The sequence below is a fragment of the Ambystoma mexicanum genome, chromosome 10 (assembly GCF_040938575.1).
Source record: "Ambystoma mexicanum isolate Mex_15411 chromosome 10, UKY_AmexF1_1, whole genome shotgun sequence".
Classification (NCBI taxonomy): domain Eukaryota; kingdom Metazoa; phylum Chordata; class Amphibia; order Caudata; family Ambystomatidae; genus Ambystoma; species Ambystoma mexicanum.
The window spans coordinates 809,536,917-809,563,757 of record NC_090932.1 but is presented as its reverse complement, the minus strand read 5'-3'; the positions used below and the strand labels follow the sequence as shown (position 1 = coordinate 809,563,757).

The 26,841-nt window shown below is 45.9% G+C and overlaps 1 protein-coding gene across 1 annotated transcript in view; it reads left to right on the top strand.

Moving 5' to 3' along the window:
* The first annotated feature begins 5,665 nt into the window (after window positions 1-5,665).
* Window positions 5,666-26,841, top strand: part of SPTSSB (serine palmitoyltransferase small subunit B) — a 406,770-nt gene continuing 385,594 nt past the window's right edge. The window contains exon 1 of the mRNA XM_069618475.1: window positions 5,666-5,779. The gene's annotated coding sequence lies outside the window, so the exon portion shown is untranslated. The remainder of the gene's footprint in view (window positions 5,780-26,841) is intronic.

Here is a 26,841-nt window from a genome sequence, read left to right as displayed (position 1 = left end):
CAATCTCTCTCCAAAATTTAGCAAATACATATGGTGGCTCCCAAAAGCTAGATCACAGAAACTAAGATAGCTGAGCTTTTTGTATCACATGGCCTTCCCCCATTATTTGACAGGGATCATGACCAGTTTGTGATGGAAAACGAGGCACTGCTTAAGAACCTCCTTTGCCAATAGAAAACAAAACAAAAAGGACGAGAACTTCCTACAAATCAGAGCTCAAGGTGATGGGTATAAGAAGAGCAAGATTGCTGGAAGTCAGTGAGTCATCATCTAGAGCAGTAGGAGGAAATATCGAGCTGGTGTATTGAGAGGTTGATGGAGACCATCTCTTACTTCCAGTACCTGGCTGCCGTAAAGAAAAGTCACTACCTTAAGAACCACTAAGACCCTGAAAGCACCTGGAAACTCAGGGGGCACTGTGCAGCCCTAGAGGGCGATGTCAAGCATGAAAGGCATCTGGAATCTCAGAGGGGCATCAAGAAGATTTACAAAGCCCCTAGAGGCCGCAAGGGTTATTTGAAGTATTGATGATATTTAGAAATGTAAAGAGGCATTGAAAGATTTCAGAAAACATCTAGTGCCTCATAGTGGGGCAAAGAGATAGGGGTATTGAGAACTTTCAAAATAGACTACAGGCTGAGAGAAGTGCTAAGATACTTGAAAGTACATGAATCTTAGAAGGACAGAATTGTGAATAAACAAAATTAAGAGTTACAATATCCAACTTTGGGAGTTTAAATAACCTTGTGCGAGTGAGGAGAATCTAACTATATGTGAGAAACAGTCTTACACAATATTACAGTATGACACTTTGAGACAGAGTAACTGTCCTGAGAAAAAAAGCAAAAGTGTTAACTTTCATTAGAGATGCAAGACCGGGCTGTGTCTTGGTGCTGCAACATTTTTAAAAGCTAGTTAAAAAATAGAACAGGTTCTTATTGATGTGAAACGAGATCCTCCCAGGGTTGCCAACACATATATCCAAGTAATCTTACACGCAGATAACTGTATGTAAATAGGCCATACAATGAGCTCTACAAAAAGAGATCTCTGCTTTCTCAAAGTTTCTAACTACGAAGAAACTTAAAGTAATTGTAGTAAAATGTGCATTGGTGTGGGAAGGATATGGAACAATCCGCAGCCGATTTAGGGTTGACTTTTCTGACTAAAATGATATGGAAGATTTATCTTAATTGACGAGAGCCTCTCCTTTCACAACTTATTGGCTTAATATGAACGCTATATAGCAAGGTATTAAGAGATAGTTGTCCCTATGGTGTAAGGAGTTTATGGATAAGAATCTCACAGTATTGTTACACACTGCATTGGAGTATGGAGATGGGAGAGGTATGCATGAATATAAACGATAGATAAGAGATGATTGAAGAATATATTCGTGACATCTCATACCATCTTTAAGGAACATCTTTAATGGGTGGGCAAAAGGGTAGCCATCTAGCTGCTTGAAGGACATATATTGGTGGACATTGTTTTACCAAACATAAAAAACACATCATGGAATGCTATAGTGACCTGATGTGGCTGCCCGGCTGTTGATGACAGCTAAATTCTGATCTGATCAATTCATTATGCATTGATATGCTTTCAAACTAGTACATAGTTTGGTGTTTTCTATGGCAGAATCTATGTGGCATTTTCAACACCCTGTGTAGAATATATTAATCACCAGCAATAACCAAAAATAGTATGCATGTCAATAGGCGAGAGCCATGACGTTTCAGAAGAAAGCTCAGTGTGTTAAAAAGTTGTTGCAGAGAATATCACAAGATGCACATCACAATATGGCTTCCTTCTGTTTGTGTGTTATGAGAACACGTTTTCCATTGTGTGAGCCACACAATAATCATTTTGTTTTGTGCTTTGCTTATTAACACCTTAGACAAATTAGGCACATGTTTGTTTTGCATATTGGGACCTGTGGCATTAAGTCCTTTTCTTTTGATGGAGTCTCGGGGATAACAAACGTGGAGCTGGACAACCCCCCCTCAGTGTCAGAGTGTCAGGGAGTCAGTCATCAGGGGGAGACCAAGTCCGAGTGAAGGAGCAGATGAAAGTTTAAATGGAATACGAGATTAAACCTCTGAATATAAGCTTTCGTGATACTGGCACCGACCCTACTACAAAACAAAGTACCGGCCCCAAAAGTGCCAGTTATAAAAACAAACATAGCATCAGTGCAGTGCAGCTCTACAGCTTTGCTCTTATAAATAAGGGTTGTAGGAAGTAGGCGACCACACACAATGGTGTGTATGATAGTGAAGCGAGGTGATAAGGTGGCCAGATTCAAGGCAGTGGAACCCAAGTGGTAGTGTCCATCTCCTGGCGTTGGCACTGGACGATACTTTGATTATGGATAGATGATCTCATCTCACTATATAGCACTGCGCTTCCCTTGGACACATGTTTTGCCTCCTCACACTGTGGTGGCTTTCTTTACCCTACTATTTGCTCTTTCTGTTCATTAATTAATTTATTTAAGGAGAATGGGCCCTAAACCGAAGAGAGATGACTAAACGCCACAGACATTTGCTGAGTTTATTTTCAGGTCTGCTTATTTTACACAACAATCACCTTGCTTGTTGTTATAGAATTCCAAATGTACTTCACATCGTGAAGAACAATTGGACAGTCTGCATCAAACAATAAATACAAGCAGGTGAACTTATCCCACAACTTAGCCCCGGCGGGGGACGAAGGAAGCCTCCAGCCATGGGGAGGCTCAGAGCGGGGATTGCCCCGTTTCGAGCCTCCTAATTGGCTGAGGGGCTGCCACGCCCCTCGCCGGGAACAGAGTAGCCGGCACGCATGGCGTGGACGGGAATACCGTGTGGTATGGCTCGCAAATGAGACAATCACCACACGGTATTCCTGTTCAGCCGCGCGTGCCGGGTACTAATATGGATTCACTGTAGCTTCATGAATAATCCTGTCTATCGCATATTGAACACCACAAAGCAATTCGTTTTTGGCTCACTCAAGGCAACGCCACCTGAAAACCATGTCCCTCTTCTAACCTCAGACTATGTTCGGGTACGTGCCCCCTCCTAATAACTTCTAGTTCACATCTTCTATCAATACTATGGTATGTGTGCCTTCGGCGTTGCTTCCAAACTCTCTGGTGTATCCTTACTTGAGCACTTGTACATTCTGTGACAGCCGCTGCCAATCTGAGTTCTGTATCTATATGGAGGTACGAGTAACATTTTCATAAGAGTACAAGTGGGTGGGCAGGAATTAGGATTATATAATGTAGGAAACAACTATACATGGATGCACTGTGTGTGCTGCAAATCAGCCCTAGTGCGAGAGGAAGGTGTTCGGATGCCATGCCCATTAAACCCTGGTGTGGCCTCTCCGCTGAGACTGACAAGAGGGACCTATATTATTTTAACCACAGCAGTGTTTTGTGGCAAAATTAATTGCAAAAAGGCACACTCTCACTGGTAGTTTTCACAGTCACTTTTAAACAACCCCCAGGAGGGAGGAACCAGTTTACCCTAGGATACAAATTAGAGAGGTTTGGACAACAATTGCAAGCCAAAAGGACCCCTCCATGTGGCCCCCATTTAAGAAATATCAAGTACCTATGAATATGCCTTCCCAATAAAATTGGTATTCATACATTGAGAAATATGATTTAACATTCTCTAAAACACTGACATTATTTTCTTTTTGTCACGAAAATCACTGCATTGTCCCCAACCGAGGTTGTGCCTTGTACTCTCCATAATCTACTTCTCTCCTATGCCCCAGGAAAGAGGTAGACAAACGGTGTTGGAAGTATTAGAAGGAAAGGGAGAACAAATAAAGAAGTATGTGAAAAAGGGAGGAGAAATGAAGATGGATAGAAATAAAAGGATGGCACCATCTTGGGGTCTTTGGATACGTCCATGGTGTATGAGCCGTGCACACATATCAAATTGGCTCTCTTTGGGCAATGACGCAAAACATTCTCACAGTGGTACACTATAAATCTGACAAAATGGCTTCTGCTCTGCAGGAGCACAAGGATGAGTAGTGGCTGAACTGCCTACTCAGCCCCAAACTTCTACAAACCAACAGTGATTCCAATCATGAAGGTAAACCAGGCCCAACCAAGCGATATACCTCCTTATCCTTTTGTGGTAACGTGGGCCTAGGGAATGTTTTACTCTCACCAGGAGTGTGAATGTGATCCACTAGCAAACCAAATAGCAAAGAACAAAAGTACAAAATTAAAGGAATGTCCAATCAAGGTTATATTAAAATATATATACTTTTAATTAAACACACCAATGTACAAATAATGATAACACACTATAAAAACCCACCGCTGTAAAGGAAAGACAGAGAAATGCAGACTGTAATAGTGCTGCACTCTGATTTTTCAGCAGGGAGAAAAAATAGGCAGGGGATACAACAGAAATTCAATAGGATATGTCTTTCACTGGGAAAGGGTGGAAAAGGGACTTAGACAGTGTCTACGGCCCCAAAAGGTGGTCCATGTGTACATGGCCAGTTCAAAGTACCTTAACCCAATGTTAAGTGGCTCAACAGCAACAAAGGAGGCTTCAAACTGTACTGCTGTTAACGTCAGATCAGGTTTGGGAGCAGCGAGTCAAGCAAGCTGAGTCTAGCTCAATCTGGCATCTAGTGGGGTTGAGTGAGAGCTCAGTGCAGTGTGAGTGCAACATTCTGGTCGTGCAGTTTAGATGGCTGACCAAGGTCAGATTGTGGGGAGAGTCTGTTCGAAACATTGGCAATTGCTGGTACTGGTCAGCGATTGAAGCAATGCTCCAGAGGTTTGAGTCGAGGTCTGTTGGCTCGATGCATTGAATTTGGTGAGTCGATGCATTGTTCAAGAGGCAGTGGTTTGATTTGGGTCACACAGTGAGTAGGTTGTTGGAGCTGATCAGTTGAAGTGATCCTCTTGGAACAATTTGACACTGAGCCAGATTAGGTGATGCAAAGCAATGGTTGTGCGAAGGTTCTATGAACTGCCAAAAGAAGCACCGGAAGGTCCCTCAGGTGCAAGTGTGGTGAACAGTATTTGAATACGTTATGACTGATTCAATGTGGTGGAAAAAGAACCTGGCTGATCCAGCCATCCAGATGATGGGGGCTGTAGGACAGGGCGAGTCCTTTCAGCTTCTGCTCTCCAAGACTATGTTGGTTGGGTGCTGAGTGGCAGGTCTTGGTCCTTAGCAAGAGTCACCCCATTGTGCCCTGAAAGTGGATAAGGAGCAGAGCTTACGTCAGTCTTCGAATCCTCCATCACCTCAAAGGCTGAGGGCCAGGGATGGCATTCTGGGACTGCCAGGGGTCGCCGTCATGACACATGCGGTCTCGCTCACAACCACTGCATTATAAGAAACATTTTGGGGAAATCTGTAAAAACAATAAAAAAACGAATTGTAAAATAAATACCTTTTTTCTTTTTTAAATTGAAGCTGTGGGATGGAGGCAGTGGCGTAACCCCCCAACCTCCACCCGCAGCCCCCTGCCTTACACATTGCTGCAGTATTGTCGTGCAAGATGGCCGACTGTTCTCCAGTACATTTTCCATCAATAAAGAAGAGGCCAGTGGCAGTCCCATCTCTTTGTCTATGCTGCTTGCTTTAAACTTTCCCACCTAGTCGTCACTCGGAGGCTGCCAGCTTTCCAGAAGGGCTTTTTGAACAGAGGACTCCCAGGAAGCAAACCAGGCGAGCTGCAGGATGAAATTCATCTCTGCATATTACTTGCAGCATTTATTCCCAGATTTGGCTTTCAGAGCCAGGTGAGTGAACGGATGTGCTTTTTTTTTTCTTCGTGCAGTGAATTGTCCTGCTGATCACAGCATACATTTCTATTCTCAAGTTCAGACTTCGGGTAAGCGTATCGTATTTAATAATAGATTTACTGAAATAGGTTTGTGATTTTGATGTATGTGCCCCTGGGACTGAACTCGGACTGCTCTTTACCAGAGAGATATAATACCAGACTGAAATGAAGCAACATTCCTCTTGCTCCTACAAAAGCGAGGGAACGATTAGCTTTCCCACAATCCTATTGCATAACACGCAATATTTGAACTCTTGTCAATTATCTGATAATTCAGGCTTGGAGGAGGGCTTTCATGTACAGAAATCAGCGGGAAAAAACAGCTTCATTCTCGTACCTCTCTAAGTGGCTGGCTGTGCTCCAGCAGTCATATGCTAGGCGCATCATTTGCAATTCTATGGCAAGACTGGAGGCGAGCATTATGCTTCAACTTCTTTAATCTACTACTCTCCACAGCAGTTTCAACAAACTCAAAACTATACCAAAACGCTGAAAAACAGTCTGAACAGACTTTTTCTTCCTTGAACTACAATCCCCATAGTCTCTGTAGTCCATCCTACTCCAGCTCAGCTATGACCATATCCTGTCCCTGAGCTCCTCCTCTTCTTTTACTGCTCTTCAAGCAGATAAGTGACTTTCTGTTTACCTCTTAGCATAATGTGGGTTTGTGTACATTAGCGTAGGTTTTAGGTTATCTGGAAGGCTTCAGGTGCCTACACGACAAGTTTACACTGAGAGGCAGTGTTTAGGACAGTACTATAAAGTTTTGTTTGATGCGTGGTAGGACGGAACTGCGTTGCGAGTCGGAAACGCCGCATTTCCGCATCTTCGCGGAGCGATCTAATTAGCTGCTTCACAGCAGCATCGGGAGCTCCGGCGGCCTCCAGCCCCGTGCCACACTTCTGGCACTCGAGGGGTGTCCCGCCGGGCCTTGGAGCTCCCCGAGCCTCCCCTCACTCAGCGGGAGCGGGCACGCTGCAGCGGGCCCCCTCCCTTGGGGGGGAGGAGCCGTGCGCCGAACGCGGTGAGCCCTCGCGGAGGGCCAGGAAGAGTCCCCCCACCCTTGGGGGGGCGGAGCTAGAGAAGCGCTGAGCCGCGTCGCTTACATTACGCGACGCGGCTGTAGCAGAAAGGGATTACACATTCGGAGCGATCCGAAGCTCCAGGACGAGAGTCCTGACTTCGCGCGCGCGAAGCGCCCAGCGAGCGTGGGCCTGCATTACCTCATAAGAGGCAGCAGGAGCGAGGCCTTGGAGAATAATAAAAAAAAAAAAAAAAAAAAAGGAAAGAGTCCTACAGCTGACTTACAAAGCTAGCAAGCCACCACAGGCATAATATACCAAGAAGAGTCCGGTGCAGCCACATACTATATAAAAAAAAAAAAAAAAAAGTAAGATCTAAGATATTTGGAGACTCGGAGAGGTCTCAGGGGAGCATCTATCAGGAAGTGGGCAGCAGAAGACACCTGCACGCAGGTACCGAGGCACGCAGCACCCCTTATCATGTCTGAATATGAGTGGAGTGAGGAGGAGCAGTCCCTAGACTTGGCTGCAAGTTTCAAGGAGGTGCTGGGGAATTCCCTGATAGATGCGGTGGCTCAAGGGGTGAGACCCTTACAAGAAAGGCTAGAGACACTAGAAGCTATGCTTCATCAGCCGAAGGAAAGCACCAAGACGACTCGCAGCCTGCCCATGGAACCCTCTGGAGCAGGGTCTAAGGGGAGTATTCAGGCCCGCAAGAGGAAAGCCTCTGCAGACCCCCAGGGCCCATCGGATGGGGCAGGAGATAAGGCCCCGGAGGTCGCCGACGCTTTCGCGAAGCTCAAAAGAGCATATTTGCAGCGTCAAGCCGTGCCGGACCTCATGACCCCCTCTCCCGGGGAAGATAATGTGGGAGATGATGACCCAGGCTCGGAAGAAGAGCCAGAGGAGGAGGACTTGTCCCCTCAAGAGCCGGAGGAACCAGTCGAGGAGGAGTGGGCTACGCCCAGCGGGGGTAAGAAAGCCCGCAAAGAGAAGCACCTCGACGAGGAGCAAGATGATATGTTCGATCCGGACGCCATCAGAAATCCGAGATCTTCCGACTGGCAGCCTTCTCCAAGAGTGGCTCAGTACATGACAGCAAGGCTCAGAAAAGCCTTGGACAAGGAAGTCCGCCAGCGGCTTCGTGCAGAATGTCCCAGGCCGGACTTACCGGGGAAGGTGGCGGAAGCCCCCGAATTGGACCCAAAGATGCTCACCTTTGTTTCAAAGACCAGTAAGGACCCCCGTAAAGGAATTGATAGATCATGGAAGAGTTGCCAGGAGAAGGTCCTGGACTTAGCCGGTCCGCTCGCCAAGATCATGGACTTAGCTGAAAGAGCGAAAGACACAGGCGAGGAGGTGGATCCAGAGGCCCTAGCTGGATGGGCGCAAAGGGCGGTTTGCCTCCTAGGTAACGCGAATTGCGCAATAGCCTCCGAGAGGAGAAGAGGATTGCTTCTGAAGATAGATTCGAAGCTCAGCGACCTGGCATCCTACGAGGCCGGGGAGACAGCGCAAGGCCTCTTGTTTGGAGAGACTTTCGGGAAGGAGATGGGCCGATTTGTAGGCACATACACATCTCTGGAGAAGGCGCAAGCTTCCATCCGTAAGATCTTCCCGCAGAGAGTTTTTGCCGGGACCGGTCGTTACAGGGGTCGCTCGACCGGTCGCCAACAGGGAGGCAGAAGACCCCCGAATCACAGGGCCCAGTACTGGGAGAACAGGCAACAGGACACGTTCTTCCCGGCCAGAGGTCGTAATAGCAGAGGACGGCGAGGAAGAGGCTTCGGACGAGGCCAAGGGTTTACACCAGGTAAGAGCGATAACATACCCTCCAGTGGGAGGGAGAACAAAGAGGTTCTGGGGAAGCTGGCGCGCGCTTTGCAGCGATGCCTGGATTTTGCAAACCGTCAGAGGTCTGCAGCTAGAGTTCATCCAAGACCCAGTGCAGACAGGAGCCCCCCAGCGCCAGCAGCTAGCAAGAGGGGAGCAAGCAGCCCTCAATACCGAATTAGAGCTCTTAGTGAGGAAGAGAGCCATAGAAAGATGCCCCGGGGTCCCAAGTTTTCACAGGAAGGAGAAAGTACGCCCGGTGATAAATTTGAAGGAGCTGAACGGATGGATAGTTTACCATCATTTCAAGATGGAGGGAATCCATCAGCTCAGAGACTCCCTGAGGGAGGGAGACTGGCTAACCAGGTTAGACCTGAAGGATGCCTACCTTACAGTCCCAGTACAGGAGCGGTTCAGAGGATTTCTGGCTTTTCGCTGGAAGGGACAATTCTGGCAATTCAGGACTATGCCATTCGGACTTGCGTCAGCGCCTTGGGCGTTCACGAAGCTGATGAAACCAGTAGCCGCAGCCATCCGAGAAAAAGGGATTCGGCTGATCATATACTTAGACGATCTATTGCTTCTAGCGGAAGATCAGAAGGCACTGGAATATCAGACACAGTGGGTTCTAGACCTCCTGCAGTCACTGGGGTTTCTAGTGAACACAGAGAAGTCGGATACGAAGCCGGCACAGAGGTTGGATTTTCTCGGATTCATCCTGGACACGAGGAAAGCCACCCTGGAACTTCCAGCGAGGAAGATCCGAGATATCAAGAGAGAGATCCGAGCATGTCTAGGGAAGAGAGTCATATCTCTGAGGATCCTAGCGAGGATTGTGGGCCTACTGGTAGCCTCAATACAAGCTATTTTTCCAGGTCCCTTACACTATCGAGCTTTACAAAGATTGAAAATCAGACACCTGCAACAAGGGCTGAGGTATCATCAATCGATACCACTAGATCAGGAATCGATCACGGAACTGGAATGGTGGTTGCAGAATATGGACGCCTGGAATGGGCGTGCCATATTCGGGGACCGGCCAGACCTCGTGATAGAGTCAGACGCCAGCCGTATAGGATGGGGAGCGCGATGCAGAGAGTTGCAAACTGGAGGGAGATGGAGCGCAGAGGAGCTGAACCTGCACATAAACTGCTTAGAGCTCCTAGCAGGCTCCTTCGCGATAAAGACATTCACGAGAGACAGAGTGAAGTCTTGCGTCCTACTGAAGATGGACAACATATCGGCAGTGCGTTACATAAACCACTTAGGAGGGACGAAGTCCAGGCTGCTAGCCGAGCTAGCGAAAGATTTCTGGCACTATTGCCTGAGGACGGGGACATCAGTGACAGCGGAGTACTTACCCGGCTCACTGAATGTGATAGCAGATTGGAACTCCCGGTACCTCACAGACTCCAGCGACTGGAAGCTAGACCCATCAGTGTTTCAGATGATAGATCAGAAATGGGGTCCGTTACACACGGATCTATTTGCGTCTCGTCTCAACGCCCAGATATCCAGCTATTTCAGCTGGAGACTAGACCCAGACGCGAGGGGTACGGACGCATTCCTGCAAGACTGGACAGGCGGCACGCATTACGCCTTTCCTCCGTTCATGATGCTGAGCAGAGTGCTGGCGAAGTGTCGGAGGGAGAGAGCAGAGCTAGTGCTGATAGCACCGTTGTGGAAAGCCCAAGTGTGGTTCCCGACGCTGATAGAGCGGATGATAGACCTGCCGAGGATCCTCCCGGAAGGGGAACGATTGCTCACGGACCCAGCTGGGCAGTGTCATCCTCTGAGAATGAAGAAGACACTCCCGCTCATCGCGTGCAGGATATCAGGAGACGATGGGAACTGCCAGGCATTTCGATGCAGGCAGCAGAGCTTATTGCCGAATCCTGGGCTTCATCGACTCGGAGGAGCTACGACGCGGCTTGGGCCAGGTGGACGAGTTGGTGCAGAGGGAGAGGTTTTCATCCCATTTCTGCTCCTATAGTGGCCATTCTGAATTTTTTGGCGGACCTGCTACAAGATGGGAAAGCTTTCCGCACTATTGGAGTGTACAGATCAGCGATTTCCGCGGGTCATATGCCGATTGAAGGGGCACCAGCGGGTGAACACCCAGCAGTCTGTAGGCTCATTCGAGGAGCTAAATTTAAAGCGCCACCGGTTCCCAGATATACGGTGTTATGGGACGTCACGAGAGTTTTGGAATTATTAGAGAGTTGGCCAGTGAATAGATTTTTGTCTCTCAAGCAGTTATCAGGCAAATTGGCTATGCTGTTATGTCTCATATCCTGCAAGAGAGTGTCAGATGTTAGGGCCTTAGAAATCAATAGGAGGAGGTTCGGACCAGAGGGAGTGACCTTCGTAGTAGTGCAAAGGACGAAATCAAGTACATCCGCAGTGCACTATCCCTATTTCCCCAATAATGTCAAATGGTGCGTAGCTAGTTGCATCAAGGAATACGAGGCCAGGACGGCAGAAGATAGAGCGAGTAGTACAAGTCAGTTGCTGATAGCGCGTAGGAAGCCCTTTCAGGCGGTAAAGACAGCTACCATAGCGAGATGGGTCAGAGAAGTAATGCTAGCAGCAGGGATCGATTTGCAACAATTCGGTGCACATTCAGTGAGGGGGGCCATGGCGTCCAAAGCATATAGGACAGGGGTTCCCTTGCAAGATATTATGGCAGCAGCAGACTGGGCGAATGATCGCACATTTAGGGAATTTTATTTTAAACCAACAGAGAGTATGGCGAGTGCAGTATTGGGACAGCTTTGAACAAGCATAATGCTCGCCTCCAGTCTTGCCATAGAATAAAGATTACCCCTGCTAACTGCGCAGGGAGTATTAATTCTATTAAAGACTAGGAGGCGAGCATTAAATTCCCACCCGAGAAATGTATTGTGCATATTATTGAATGTATGTATGTGATAATAATATGTGGATGACGGCAATACATGGACACCTCCCTGATTTTTCTGCTTTTCTATTATTTCTAGGAGAGGAGCAGAAGAATAATTGAAGGGAAAGACGAGTAGAAGTCGTTGCCTGAGTTGAAGGAGTGCGACATTCGTTTGGAAGGGTTCAAGTCATTGCCAGTTGCAGGACTAAGTGTGGAGTTTTCTCTGGGACTGTCAGAGCGAGTAAAAGAGAGGAGGAGCTCAGGGACAGGATATGGTCATAGCTGAGCTGGATTAGGATGGACTACAGAGACTATGGGGATTGTAGTTCAAGGAAGAAAAAGTCTGTTCAGACTGTTTTTCAGCATTTTGGTATAGTTTTGAGTTTGTTGAAACTGCTGTGGAGAGTAGTAGATTAAAGAAGTTGAAGCATAATGCTCGCCTCCTAGTCTTTAATAGAATTAATACTCCCTGCGCAGTTAGCAGGGGTAATCTTTATTGTACACTGTGCATGGTAAAGGCTGCTGCATCAGCATGAAGCACATGTTCTAAAATCAATGGTGTGCCTTGGTGCTTTTACATGGTGCGACTTCAATACTACGGCCCCATTTGTGATACTGATGCTGGATAACAGAGATCTTTCTACTGTAGACACTGGCCCTACGCTCTTTCTTCCACTTAAAGATGGATGCACCACCTTCTACTAGGCTCGTTGTGTAGCCTGGGCCTGATCCCACCATTGCCTTCTCTCAGCTAATTGAGCCAATAGGTGGCACTGGGAGGCGTGAGCCAGCCCATTCCTCAAAGGCCCACATCTAAAGCCCTGTCTGCTATCTGGATGGCCTGGGTGGCCTTCCTTCCCGTTGTCCTGGGAAGAGACCTGATCCTGCACGCGCTAATGCCTACTGAACTCTTTGTGACTTTTCACTTATTTGTGGGTTAGTCACATCTTCACCTCCCACACCTCTGACTTTGCTCCCCCTTTCCTTCTGCACTGTGTTCTTCTGCTTTCGAATTGTGCTGTGCCCAGTGACCACTGCTTTTCACCTGCCTTGCCTCTTTTCGAATTGTGCTGTGCCCAGTGACCACTGCTTTTCATCTGCTTTGCCTCTTTTTGAATTGTGCTGTGCCCAGTGACCACTGCTTTTCATCTGCTTTGCCACTTTTCGAATTGTGCTCTGCCCAATGACCACTGCTTTTCATCTGCCTTGCCTCTTTCCGAATTGTGCTGTGCCCAGTGACCATTGCTTTTCATCTGCCTTGCCACTTTTCGAATTGTGCTGTGCCCAGTGACCACTGCTTTTCACCTGCCTTGCCTCTTTTCGAATTGTGCTGTGCCCAGTGACCACTGCTTTTCACCTGCCTTGCCACTTTTCAAATTGTGCTGTGCCCATTGACCACTGCATTTCACCTGCCTTGCCACTTTTTGAATTGTGCTGTGCCCACTGACTACTGCTTTTCACCTGCCTCGCCACTTTCAGAATTCTGCTGTGCCCATTGACCACTGTTTTTCATCTTCCTCTGTGCAAAGGGTGGGCCGGAGGCAGTGTCGGAGGGTGGCAGGGTGAGCAGGTACCTGGGCCCATAGGACACAAAGTGACCAGGAGCAGGGTTCCAAGAGAGAACAGATCAGCAGGGGAGAGGGGGAGCCAAGGCAGAAGCAAAGAGGAAGGGATTGAGGTGCTTCCGGAAGTTTTAGAGTGGCAGGGAGGATGTTCCAGAGGGAGTCCCCAGCCGAAGACAGAGATCTACTCCCAGCTCGTTTCTTTGAAAATGTACTGACCCTGAGGGAGTTAGAGCAAGAGGTAGAGGAGCAAAGAGGGGAGGTATTTCTAGTGCAGGAGGGTGGCATGGCGAGCAGGGACTATGGAACATATGCCCTACTCTGGACCTATACCACCAACACCTAAAATCCAACAGGCCCACACGATACACAGTGCCCTTGTTAACGCAAGTTCACTCCTGGCACATGCACTTGAGATCCATGACCTAGACATCACCCAAAAACTCGACCCCCTAGCCATTATGGAAACCTGGCTCCACCAAGCTTCAGGCCTAGCATACCTGAGGGTTACACCATTCTCAGGTGCAATAGATTGGAGACTAGAGGGGGAGTTGCTGTCCTCATTTACAAAGAATCCCTCCTTACAAGACCATCCAGTCTCTCTACAGAAGATTTTTGTGGACGCATTACCATTAAACTCGCAACCAACCCAGCAGATTCCATCTACTTGCACATCATCTATTGTCATCCAGGCCCAATAGCTTCTTTGGAAAAAGACCTTAGCCACATCATAGGCGAAAACATCAAGTGTACTTCAAGAGTAATTCTCTTGAGGGACCTCAATTAGGGTCTCAATGCCCCTGCAGACTCAGGGGCAAAGGCAATGGCCAAGGCTCTCTCTGACCTAAGCTTCAAGCACTGTATATCCACCGCCACTCCCAACAAAGGTAGAACCTTAGATTGGGTCGCCGCTCTAAAGAGTCAAATCTCTATTACCACCAACACCTCTTGCCCATGGTCGACCGTCATATCTTAGCCTCCACCTTCCCTAAAACAAGCATTACCACCCTTGCCTTCATTGCCACCCTCCATGGCCAGTAGCTCAAGGAAAATCACTAAAGAGTTATTTTCTCTGTTTCTCTCCGTCCTAGGTAGGGGGACCCCGGACTCTGCTGACCCACAAATATCAGCAGACATGTATGCAAGCACCCTTACCAAAGCTGTAAATACAGTTGCCCCTCTTTTACCTAGAAAGGCCAAACAGATTAGACGCTCCAACCCTTGGTTCACCTCATAATTGCAAACCTTGAGAGCCAAAAAGGGAAAGGCAGATGCCACTTGGAAGAAAGATCCTACGGAACCCCTAAAAACAGCCTTCACCAAAACTGCCCAAGAATATAAACGGGCAATCATAGCAGCAGGAGTGGAAATCTACAAGGCCAGAATAGCTAAAGCCAGTTCCAACTTGAGTCCCCAGTATCCCACCCCCACCACTATAAATAAAGATGAGACCTGGTGTGCCAGCCCCCAGAAAGCCATGCGCTCCAAAATAAAATCTCAATACAACATACAACATAAAATCGAAAAGAAACCAGCCACATCATGCCTGCATAACAGCCCTCTCATAACCAAACCTTACACTGTACCCCCTTTCCAGTTTAGACAAGTTACAGAATTGGAAACAGTCAAAATCCTCAAAAATCTCAAACCGGCAAGATCTAAACGGGATATCTGCCCAGTGACCATCATTAAAGATTGCTCAGAAGATCTTATTACATTCATTACAAAATTCATTAACACCTCCTTCCTCTCTAGATCGGTTCCGGCCAGCCTAAAAGAATCCTGGGTCCTCCCCTTACTGAAGAAGCCCCCACTAGACCCATCGATACCAACTAACTACTGCCCAATTACTACAGTACCCTTCTTACTAGAAATCCCAGACAGAGCAGCCTATAACCAGAAGCAGCTCTACTTGAAAACAAACCACATCTTAGGGTCACAGCAATCTAGTTTTCGCCCAGGCCATAGCACAGAATCTGTGCTACTAGACCTCAAGATCCAATTAGACTCCTTCAGGGATGCACTCCTCCTCTTGCTCGACTTGTATTTTATTTGTATTTTATTGTATTTTATATAGAGCCCTTTTGTCCAAAGCGCTGTACAATTAAAAACAGAGTGCGGTACAAAAATAATGGTAAATATACATCAAAACAGCAATGCATCAATGTTGGTAGCAGACAATCAAGAACAATGTAAAAAGTGAGATTTCAAAGAAGAGCAAAAAGTAGGATAGTCAGTGATAAAACCAATAGCTACAGGAATGGCATTCCAGTGTTGTGGGGCTAGAAGCTGAAAAGAGCAGAAACGGGACTGGGCACATGGCGGGCATGGGACATTCAGTCTGAAAAGACAAGAAGAACACAAGGGGCGAGAAGGAATGTAAAAGGAAAGAAGTGAAGCAAGATAGTCAGGTGCAAGCTGGTAAAGTGATTTGAAGACTAAGCATAAGAAATTGAATTTGAGCTGAGAGTGAAAAGGTAGCCCGCCAAGTCAGGCAAGTGAAGAAGAATTGAGCCATGATAGGAGAGAAGGCAAAGTAAACGAACACAAGAGTTATAGATTGCTTTCAAGGGAGGAAGGCTGGAACTTGGAAGGCCAACGAGTGTTTTGGAGCAGTAGAAGAGTCATAAAAAGATTAGGGAAGAGATAAGGAGTTGGGTGGCCTGACAAGTGAGAAAAGGGTAGACTTTTCGAATATTGTATAAATGGAAACAACAAGAACAGTAGTTAAAAGAAATATGGTGAACAAAAGAAAGATTGCACTTATCGGCTGCCTTCCACCAGGTAGACCACACAACTCTATGCCACCACCTCATCTGCTCAGCCAACTTCTCCCAGGAAGCGTCTGTATGGATAGCATCCTTCCTTGAAAACAGGTCCATGAGAGTTTTCTCAGGTACCGCAAGCACCCGACCTATCCCCATACTGTGCAGTGTTTGGCAAGGTTCATGTGTATACCCGTCCCTTTACAACATATTCACCAAACCATTTTTTGACCGCCTGGATAACATTAGTATTTCATATACCAAATTATGCCGATGACATCCAAATTCTCATCCCCCTATCAGGCTCCTATGATGAAAACTCCCATACTGTCAATGAAATCTCCTCCGTAATCCATGTCTGGATGGCAACAAACCACCTCTGTCTGAATGACGTAAAGACAGATCTTTCTGGTGAGCTCTCCAGCTTTGCTAAAAAAAACGAAGCCCTCAATTCACCACCATCACCATAGATGGAATTTTAATCCCAGTCTCAACCTCTGTAAAACATTAGGTGTCTACCTGGACGCCTCACTTTCCCTCACTAACATTTGAGTGCAATTGCATACCCTACACAGCTCATTAATGCAACCAGACAATTCTTGACCCCAGAGAACTGCCTAACTATTGCCATAGCTATCATAAGCGCAAGGATGGACTATAGTAATGCCCTCTTCACTGGAACCGCTAAACAGAACATCACTAAACTACAGATAATCCAGAACAAAGCTCTTTGTTCAGCACAGATCATTGCAAAAAGAGACCACAACTCGGAGATCAGGAAGAATGTCCATTGCCTACCAATTAGGGAAAGGATTGTCTTCAAAATTATGTCCATCACTCATAAATGCTTAAGCAACACTGCACACAATACATTTCTCATAAAGCCAAAAGGCCAAAGTCAAACAGACCTGTTAGATCCATACATGCTCACCCCCTAATCCCTCACAAAGTGAAAAAGGCCAAAGGAGGCAGAACAAGCTTCCCTTTTGTGGCAGCGAGCCTCTTAGCCCCCCAGAGCTAAGAGCAGAGGACTCATACTGGGCATTTCCGTTAGGCTCTGAAAACCTGGCTATTCACCTAATGTATACCCAGCATACCACTTGGACCTCTACAATCTTGGGTTGTATTAAAGGCTACAGGTATGGGTTATCTAATGTTTAAGATGATCTGAATTTAGGTGCTCTACAAATCCAAAAATAAATACATATTTTTTGTGGCATTGAATAAAATGGTTTTGAGATTCCTTTGGTGAAATAAACCCCTGAGGGCAGTGATGCGCACTTGAATGGCACCCAGAGACAAAAGGGGGGGGGGACTCCTGAATTCTACAAAGTATTACAAGGCCACACCGCTGAGAGTAGTGCGAGAATGGTTTACGGGAGACATGCCAAAACCCTAAGGAAGGATGGATAGGGCAGCGGCGGGTGGCTCCCTGGAGGGGGTCCTATCGCTACAAAGACAAGATATGCCCCAAAACACACATATAAATCAGGTTTTGGCAGTGGTGTGTGATATTGGACCGTATATTTAAAAGGAATTTCTTTCCCCGGCCCGTCCCCCATTTAGCCTGCTTTTTGGGAACCCGTAATTCCAACCAGGGACTCTACAGGGAGCTTTCCATCAATGGTGGAAGGTGGGGTGCACAAAGCTGCGGGATATGATGCAGGGGGCTGATACCCGCACATTGATGGAATGTAAACAGCGTGTGGGACTCTCTGAAATGGATAGAGTTGAATATTACCAATTGAGGCACTGTATAGCTAGCTCACGGGGGGAAGGTGGCCGCAGGGAGAGAATTCACTGCCTTTGAAAAGTTACAGCAAACAGGCAGATCGTGTCAAAGCTATATGCGATTCTGATGGAAGGGATCCGGGCCTGGCACGGGGGTATATGCACACATGGGAAAATACACTAGGGATAGATATCCCAAGCGAACATTGGGAACACTTGTGGGGGAAAATCCCTTAGCTGAAGGTTGATTCAGATTAGGGAAGCTTGGTGTAAGATAATGGTACAGTGGAATTAAACCCCAGAGACGCTGCACAAAATAGTCTCTGCAACCCCGGAGGAATGCTGGAGGGGATGTGGTATGAAAGGGGATTGGAGACATACCTGGTGGGAGTGTCCGAGGCTGGGAAAATTTAGGGAGGAAGTCACGACACAGATAAAGACAATGGTAAACCTTGATGTAGTTCTGACACCAAGGGAATGGATGTACGGTCTGTTTGACCTCTGGATCAGCTTGCCCACCAGGGCTCATGGTAAGGCTTATATGTTGATGATAAAAGTGGCATGTCTGGCAATCGCAAAATGCTGGAAACAAAGGCAGGCGCTGATGACAAGGGATTGGTTGGATAAACTGTGGGGGTTTATGGCAATAGAATGGGTGACATACAACTTACAAGGGGATGCCTGCAAATTTCAACAAGATTGGGCAATGGTTTTACACTTCCTTAAAGGGGATTATGTATGCCAGTGGTGTACGCACAATCTGAGAATATTGGATATTATTTACCTGTAGGAACTCCCATAGACTACCTGAGATGAGGAAAGTCACGAGTGCACTGCTTCTGCTGAGGGGAGGGTTTAGGAGGGATGTTATTGTTGTTCTGTTTAAATGCCAATAAAAATACATTAAATAGAAATACTGGCAGGCACTCCGAGTGAAAAGTTTGATGGTAAGGCTTGTTTAAAGCATACTCAAAGAGTTCCCATGAAGAGGTGTTTTGGGCTGGGAGGGGTAGGAACTGGGTGTGAATGGCCATAGGGATTAGAATAGTGATGGGCAGTCAAAGGGTGTGCAAACAACCAAACAACACCTACAAGCTCTGTTTCCCTCCTCATATCCCATTTCTCCCTAGCTGTACACAAATTCAATATTTTTCGGACACTAATCACACCAATTTTAAACTTAGCTCTAGGTTCTGAAGACGATGAGTATCGGAGAGTATCAGAGACGTCTGGCAGTTTTTTGGAGGAATAATGTAGTCCATGTAACAACTGCAAACAGTACATCACAACACAAAACATCCTACTGAGAGGTAACCCTCAAGGTTACCTGTCGAATCAGCAAATAATTCTGAAGGTAAATTCCAAAATCATTGAAGACTGTGTATGCCATCCATCATAAGAACACATGTTCTGTGGTGAAATATTCGCTCTCTCCCCTTCTATCCTGGCTTTCCCTTATACCCCCCGGCTCCCCCCACCAGAATGTGATTCTACTCTGTAGTCATGTTGAAATAACAAGGTGGATCCACATAAAGAGGGGATTTCGCTTCATACACTTCCAGTGGTAACATGGGCCTTCACACACTGCTAATAATGCTACATATGATGATCCATTCGTCTATGAAATGTATGTCACATTACAGTGATATCGCAACCATAGTTTTCTTAGTGTACTGAAGGACGATGCGGTGTGATGCCACTTCCTGTGATGTCAAATGGTGTCACCACTTCCTGTGATTTCATTTTGGGGTTTGGTCAAATTAAATGACATCCTGTGATGTCACTTGGGGGTGGGGTCAAATTACATCACTTCCTGGGATGTCAATGAGGAGGTCAAGGGTAGTGTGATGTCACTTCTGCTACCCCTGGCATTTTGGTGAAATGGCATCCCTGCTCAGGGTTTTAGAAAGATCACCTCTCCCATAAAAGGTCCAAACAACTTCTTCCTTACATCTTGGATGGTCCAAAAGTCATTATGCCTAAAGTGCATTGCACCGTAGGAAGTGGGGGAGACAGGAAAGAGAAGTACTGAGAGGAAAAAATAATGGGATCTTTCCCACTTGTGCTGAGCTTCCTCTGACTACACTGACCCATTCTCAGAGGCATAGCATCCAGTTCCCTTTCGTATGCAACACCCCATGTGAGGCTACTCATTTTGTGTAGAGTGTGCCCTTTGATTCCTCTTTTCTGCTGCTGAGTGGCTGCATTGCTGGAGAGAGGTGTTACCTGGCCTCACAAAGGATCAAAAGAGAGGCATCACCCACTAGCTCCTGCCCTGCTGGTTGCAGCAGAGACAGCCAGTCTGTGGAGAATACACACAGCCTGCCCATGGCTGGCCTAGCTCACAATGTTGGCCCTTATATGGCACACATTGAGGTGTGGCTTAAATTATGACATGAAATATAAGCCACCATACCGAACTTTGATATGGTCTATGTTTAAAGAGTATAACTGCCACCAGCATGGTGATTTCTTATAATTATGTAGTTTGTGAACAGAGGTGCATAATTTAAATTCAGCCCCTGTGCTGAAGTGACTTGGCTGTCACTGTAACTTTCAAGTGTGCACCTGTGAACTCTGAACCTCCTCTGTGCCACTGGAGATCAGGTGCTGCAGAAAAGGATATTGATGCAGCAGGGCACAGATATATACTTTACTCGGCATGGAGTTTGCTAGAAACGGGCATCAATTTATCAGGCGCCCCTTTCCAAGACAGTTTTATCTGCATCATTTTATCTATCTATATATATAAAACTTGTTGGTTTGTTTGTTCCTTATACAATTCCACACCATTCCACCAATATGCACCAAATTGTGCATAGTTACTTGTGAGGACCCTCTGGACACCAATGGCTACATTACATGTGGACACCACACACCATTCCCTGGATTTCATCCCCTGCACACATGAGACTGTTTTCTGGAGGTGGCGAAATATCAAGGTGGGTGTCATTTTAAGTATCTCGATGGGAGAAACAGAACTACCACGTTTGAAGGCCATAGGATGCACCGTTTCAAAGATATTTGCACTGTAATGCACACAATTAGTGAAACATTAATGTGGTCGTAGAAGGACCGGAAACATTTCATTTTAAGCCTCTCGCTGTCTGGAACAAAACTTTGGAAAACCAAGTGTCACGTGCCTAGAACACACTGATTTTCGAGATATTTGCACCACGATGCACTGCAACATGACTGAGTAAAGCGAAAGCAGGGGAAAGAGGACAGAATGTCCAAGTATGATGCAGAAAGCCAACTCTCGCCTCCCCTCCACGTCTGCTCCGGAGTATGTCAGCCAGACACAGGCACCCATTCTCAGTGCAGTTTACTTCAGAGTGCAAAGCACATCAAGTGATAAGGGACTCGGAACAGCAACTTACGGGATCATTGAATCTCCAAAAATTGTTGACACTGTTATCATGTCTGTCTAGAGAACCCGTACAGAGTAATGGTACTTTTTGCTAGTTATTAATAACAATTAAAAAAAACAGCCCTTCTACACCCTTGCCCAATAGCAATCCTTCACAATAGGCAAGCTGCAGTAAACATGCACAAAATAAGAGTGCTTGAACTGTTAAATCAGTAAATATTGTGTCTGATGTGTAATTGTGCCTGTGTAGTACATGGGATCCGAGCTTTGGTGTCTTCATTTGCCTTGTGATAAACTGCACTTCCTCTCCTGGTCTTTCATCGCCCTCTTGTCTTCTGTAAAACAAAAATTAATTTTGAAAAACTGAGCTTAAAGTTAAGACACCTCGTCGGACGACCAAGCCTCTATAATCTAAAATTACTTTAGTCCCTGTGTTTACGTTAAGGAAGTCTCCTTCACTCGGAATCGTACAAAAATGTCGACCTGGGAATTGCGAGGGCCGAAAAATGCCGACTTTATTTTTTTAACACCCCCTTTACACCACATATATATGTGGGGGGTAATGGGATATTATAGAAATATGGGGGGGGGGCGGCGGGTGGTCTCCCCCGCAATATCTATGCAGTGTAAAGGGGATTTAATAAAAAAAAAAGTCGGCATCTTCGGCCGTCGCAATTACATGTGGTCGCAGTGATCATATAGATCCCTTTACTCTTATCCATTATTTCAGCCTCTTCCCTCTGGTCACTTCCTTAATTCGTTTACATCGCTTGATCCAGCTTTTACCACAGCCTTGACTTCTTTGTGGCAATTGGGGCCACCGCATTTTGACCACATTGGCAGCAAATCAAAATAATGTACATACCTCTAGGGGCTATGCCACATAGTTTGTGATGCAAGCCAAATGTCGCCCATCTGCTCTCATAAAGCATCTTTATCGACCCAGGCATTGAATATTTGTGCATTCTTTAGGACAGAATGTAAGTATGATGTTGTGTTGTTCTCTTTTCCTGTCATTTATATCAAAAAAGGAAAGGATTAGAGTCGTATTCAATTCCAAGTTACAGGAGGAAATAGAGACAACATACACATTTGGCAAATAAGCTAACCAGGGTAGAAACTGGCAGAAGAGTGCTGACATCAAACCAATTAAATGAGATATGATGGGTATCATCGCTCTTTGCAAATTCAGAAAGGGCTGCCCCTCCAATCATTAACATATCAAGAAAGCCATAATTTTAAGGCCTGATCGGGACAATAAATGGAAATTCGAACCACCTTCGATGAAAGAACTAGTCATAGAAACAAAAATGTCAGGGGCTGCTTGGAAATACGAGGTGGTCATGGATATACTAATCCTGACCCTAGATCGGTGGGCGTGGCTTCACTGTAAACATTTTAACTCCTAAATTAAACAATAATCCTACATACTGGAATGAAAAGAACATGGCAGGGGGTGTGTGGGGGGAAGGGGGGACCAACAACAACGGTCGAACTGGCCCTGACTAATTGGTTAAGAAATAAGCACCTGGCTATTTGTGGCTAGGTAGGTGGATGGATGCCCAGATGCACCATAAAGCTAAGGATATATGGTTCTATGTGAATTGTCTGCTTTTTTTAAGGCCGCACATAAAAAAGACAAATTTATCTTGGTCAATTTTGAGCATCCCTCAAAAAGTCAAAAAAGCACATGCCTGCAGGTTTTCCTCCAATTCGGGGGTGAGGGGGTTCACCCTGTGAGTCCCTCTGACCACCATGTCCCCCGCGTCCCCCACCACATACACACAGAAACATGCAACCCGTTCCTTTCCACCATTCCTCACCCTTCACAAACATTACTTTTCACCTGCACACACAGACAGACACGCACAGACTGTGACACGCTCACCTGGCACTCCTGCGACTCCTCCTCTAGGTCTCCCTGTGCTTGTCAGCCACTGCGCACCGTTGTGTGTGTCCAGGGGCTGACAGACCGATTTAGAAAGACTGCTCAGAGTGATCCTTCTAAATCAGACATTTGTTTGTTTGATTTTTTTAAATCGTTTTTTTCACTTAATGCCGGCTATATGCCAAAAGAAGAACCTAGCGCTAGTCACAACATTAAGGAGAGCAAATGAATGGATATGAAGCAAAATCTTGAAAGACATTTTTTATGCATAAGTATCCAATAGGAGCACATAATCCATAGAATCAACCAACACGTGTTTCGACCAGCTATAGTATTTTTCAAGCTGTATTTGTCAGGTGTGAAAAAATACAACGTAAGATAATATCACGTCATGCATAAAAACAAGAATAACATAAAGTGTCTATTCATTAGCAAACTAGAAGAAGACAGAGAAGCAGAACTAAGAGAAAGAGAAAAACCCAAAAATGTATTCGTTGGTGAACTGAATCCTGAAACACGTTAAGAATAGCGTAGTTATGTCATATCACTTTATCATTTGTAGTGTAAATTCATAGAAATGTACTTGTGTAAATGATTGATTACATCAAAACATTAAGATAGGGACTGATTGTTCATGCAGCAACTCTCCCTACACCCTTATTCTCCTTGATCTGTTCTCTGCCTTTGACACAATCATTCCATCATCATAAATCAGTTCCATGATACGATGGGCATCATGGACTGGGCACTGGATTGGTTAACCTCTTTCCTCTCAAATCGCCCTTCCCAAGTTCAACTGGGACCCTTTCTCTCCTCTACCTCACTCTCGACTTGCGGTATCCTTCAGGCTCTAGCCTCTCGCCAAGGCTTTTCAACATTTACCTTGCCCCTTTACCATTTGATCTCCACCTTCTCTCCTCATTGCCAGTGTTATGCTGATAACGCACAGCTTTCCTTTAACCTTCCCTCCTCTTACTCCTCTCCTTCCTCTTTCATTCCTGATGGTCTCACTGCTTTTCAGGCTTGTTGAGCCGCTAATGATCTCTGCCTTAATGCCAGTAAGACTGAGATCGTTCTCATTAGGATTCCTACTCCCTCCTTCCCTCATACACTCTGGCCGCCCTCCTTTGGCCCCCTCCTCTCATCCTCGTGTGAAGCTATAAACGTAGGTGTCATCTCCGACTCCTCTCTCTCCTTCTCTCCTCATACTACCGAACTTGCCAAGAAGGCCCACTATCAGCTTCACCTCCCCAGAGACATCCTCCCTTTCCTCCTCTTCCCCCACAAAACTCAATTTCTCCAGAGCTCTGGTTCACTCAAGGCTTTATTACTGCTAGCCTCTTCCTTAATCTGCCTCTTTCCTCACTCCACCCTCTTCAACTAATCTGGAACAGGACTGCAAGACATATCCTTGGCCTCAAGCCCAGGGACCGCATCTCTCCAGCCCTAAAATCTCTCCACTGGCTCCCGGGCAGCGGAAAGGATCAAATTCGTCTCCATCATCTACAATGCTTTCTGGGGACTGGGTCCTCGTTATGTTTAGCTTGCTCTCCCTAAATACCTCCCGGCTAGAATCCTTTGGTCCTCTAGCTCCAACTCTCTGCAGATCAGATGTTTCTGCATGCAGAGAGTGGGGGGTGGATCTCTCTTCAGTAGGAGCCTCCCTCTGGAAAGGTCTCCCTGCCCCTCTCCGGCTTGAGCTGGATCTCCGTACGTTCCGGAAGCTTCTCAAGACCTTCCTTTTCTCCTCCTACCCCATCCCTTGTCATCCCCTGCCCCCAGCCCCTGCACTTCTTGACACTGAACTTCCACGATCGGAATGTGAAAAGGCCTAGTAGGACCGTTACTGTTGTATCTCCTCTGCCCCTCCCTGCTTTTTTGTCTTGTGGCACCTGGAAACACTTTCGGCTGTATAGGCGCCATACAAATGCTCAATAAATAAAAAATCAAATAAAAATAAATGCTTCTGCTGCATATGTATGATTTCAAACTATTGCCATTATTCTTCCCTCTCTTGCCCATATTTTCAAGCCTCACTTCACTTCAATCGCTTGCCCACAGCAAACAAATCATTTTAAATATATTTAGAAAGAAATCCCTCACGTTTTTCAAAACATAGGAATTCTTTACAATGTAATCAAAATATGTATAAGTCACTAATCTCCCTCTGTATTACAATTTCAAAATTTTCATTCATTATCTCTTTTTTATTGTTTTTCTATGATGCTCGTAAAACAGCAAGATGTTACATCACAATGTGGGAGAAATGCAAGCAAAAGATTTCTCAGGGCCCACAAACTCCAGACCTTCACTAATCCAACTCACCCGTACTCCTCACTTCCATATCTGCTTCAAACATAGCTCAGGAGCCACCCCAAATAGAATTTGTATTTTTATTTAGAAAACAAATCAAGACTGTGAAAGTCTATTCAATAATTTAAAAAGGAAATCAGCGAAGAATGGGGTGCCTTAAGTACCCAAAATATAGCTAAATGTCCCATGATGCATTGTAGAAGTTAAGGCATTTCAGTTTTGAAAATACACCATTTGAAATCCCAGTACTTTTCCTTAATGTGAGAGAAAACATGTCTTGTTGCTTTTTTGTAACGTATCTGATTGCGGGGATGCTGGCCATGTGTAATAGTGAACGTCTAGAAAGAGCGTACATTAAGCCGCCCACTAAAACCGGAGCACTCTGAAGGTTGCTAGTTTGTTGTAGGAGGAGTGTCTTCAACTGACAAAGGTCCAGATGGTGCGGCAAACCCTGAGACGAAACCTAAGAAAAGTGGTAGCAAGTACATAGGGCTCAGACAGCAGTGCATTTTCCCGTTCTGAGCTGCTGGGAAACGTAAGAGTGCGAATTGAGGTTTCTGGTGTTAGAATCGAAAGGGACCAATGGCTGGTCCTGACACCACTATCAACATATCTTAGAAGACCATACAAATACAAAAAAGATCTGTGGGGCACTACAAACCGCAGAAACCTTAAGTAACTGGTTAGCTACCAAGTAGATGGGTTTGCAGCAGGCGGGCATGAGGAGTGAGGAGCTTTAGGACTCGGGGTTTAAAGAGGCTTTGCATGGCTTGGAGAGTGAAGCACTGAGAGCGTGATGTGTCTGATTGTGATACAGATTAACCTTACTACTGCAACGTGTATATGGTGTTACGTTTTCTGCTGATCCCTTGGCTATGACAAGAAACAGCATTTTAAGGAGACACTTTCCAGCAGAGGTATAACCACCTTTTGAATTTCCTATGCCAAAATCTCCACTGTAAACTCTCCCACTCCTGAGTTGGAAAAATAGCAAAGTGAATGTATTCAAATAATCAGATCGTACTTTTCTTTTTAGTTAGTTGGGATGAAACCTGTTGACCTAGTAACAACATTCCTACCATATTGGCCTGAAGCAAGGCTGTGAATTAGTCCTTCGGCTCTTTAATGATATTGGCAGATGCCAGTGGAGCTTTGGTAATCCAAGGTACAAATCTAATCAGCAGTGGCTGGGGTATGCAGATGGTATATACAGATTGCACTTCGATGAGGCTTCAACACTCTTTGACAGCACTTTTCCAATATTCCATTCTGTATGACATTCAGATAAACCAAGTGAACATTAAAATAATCTATTTTCAATGTTCAGTTCAGGTGCCATTTTCTGGAATAGGTGTCTAAGTGAAACAGTTGTTAACCTGGCATTACAGGATATTGAGGGTCATGTCAGACTTTCAGCCAGTTAATGTGGACAACCAAGGAGGGGTTCTGTTTGTCCGTTTGAAGAGCCCGATGATTAAGGTCACTCAGTACTTCTGTTACTGTGTTGGGCCTATTTCATCGAGCCAGTAGCTTGTTTGCCAGGTGAGTGCCATGCTAGCACCTTGTGGCCCACTTGAAATTCCAAAAGGCAAGCCTGGTCACATAATAGTCATTTTTGCTTCTTTTATACCT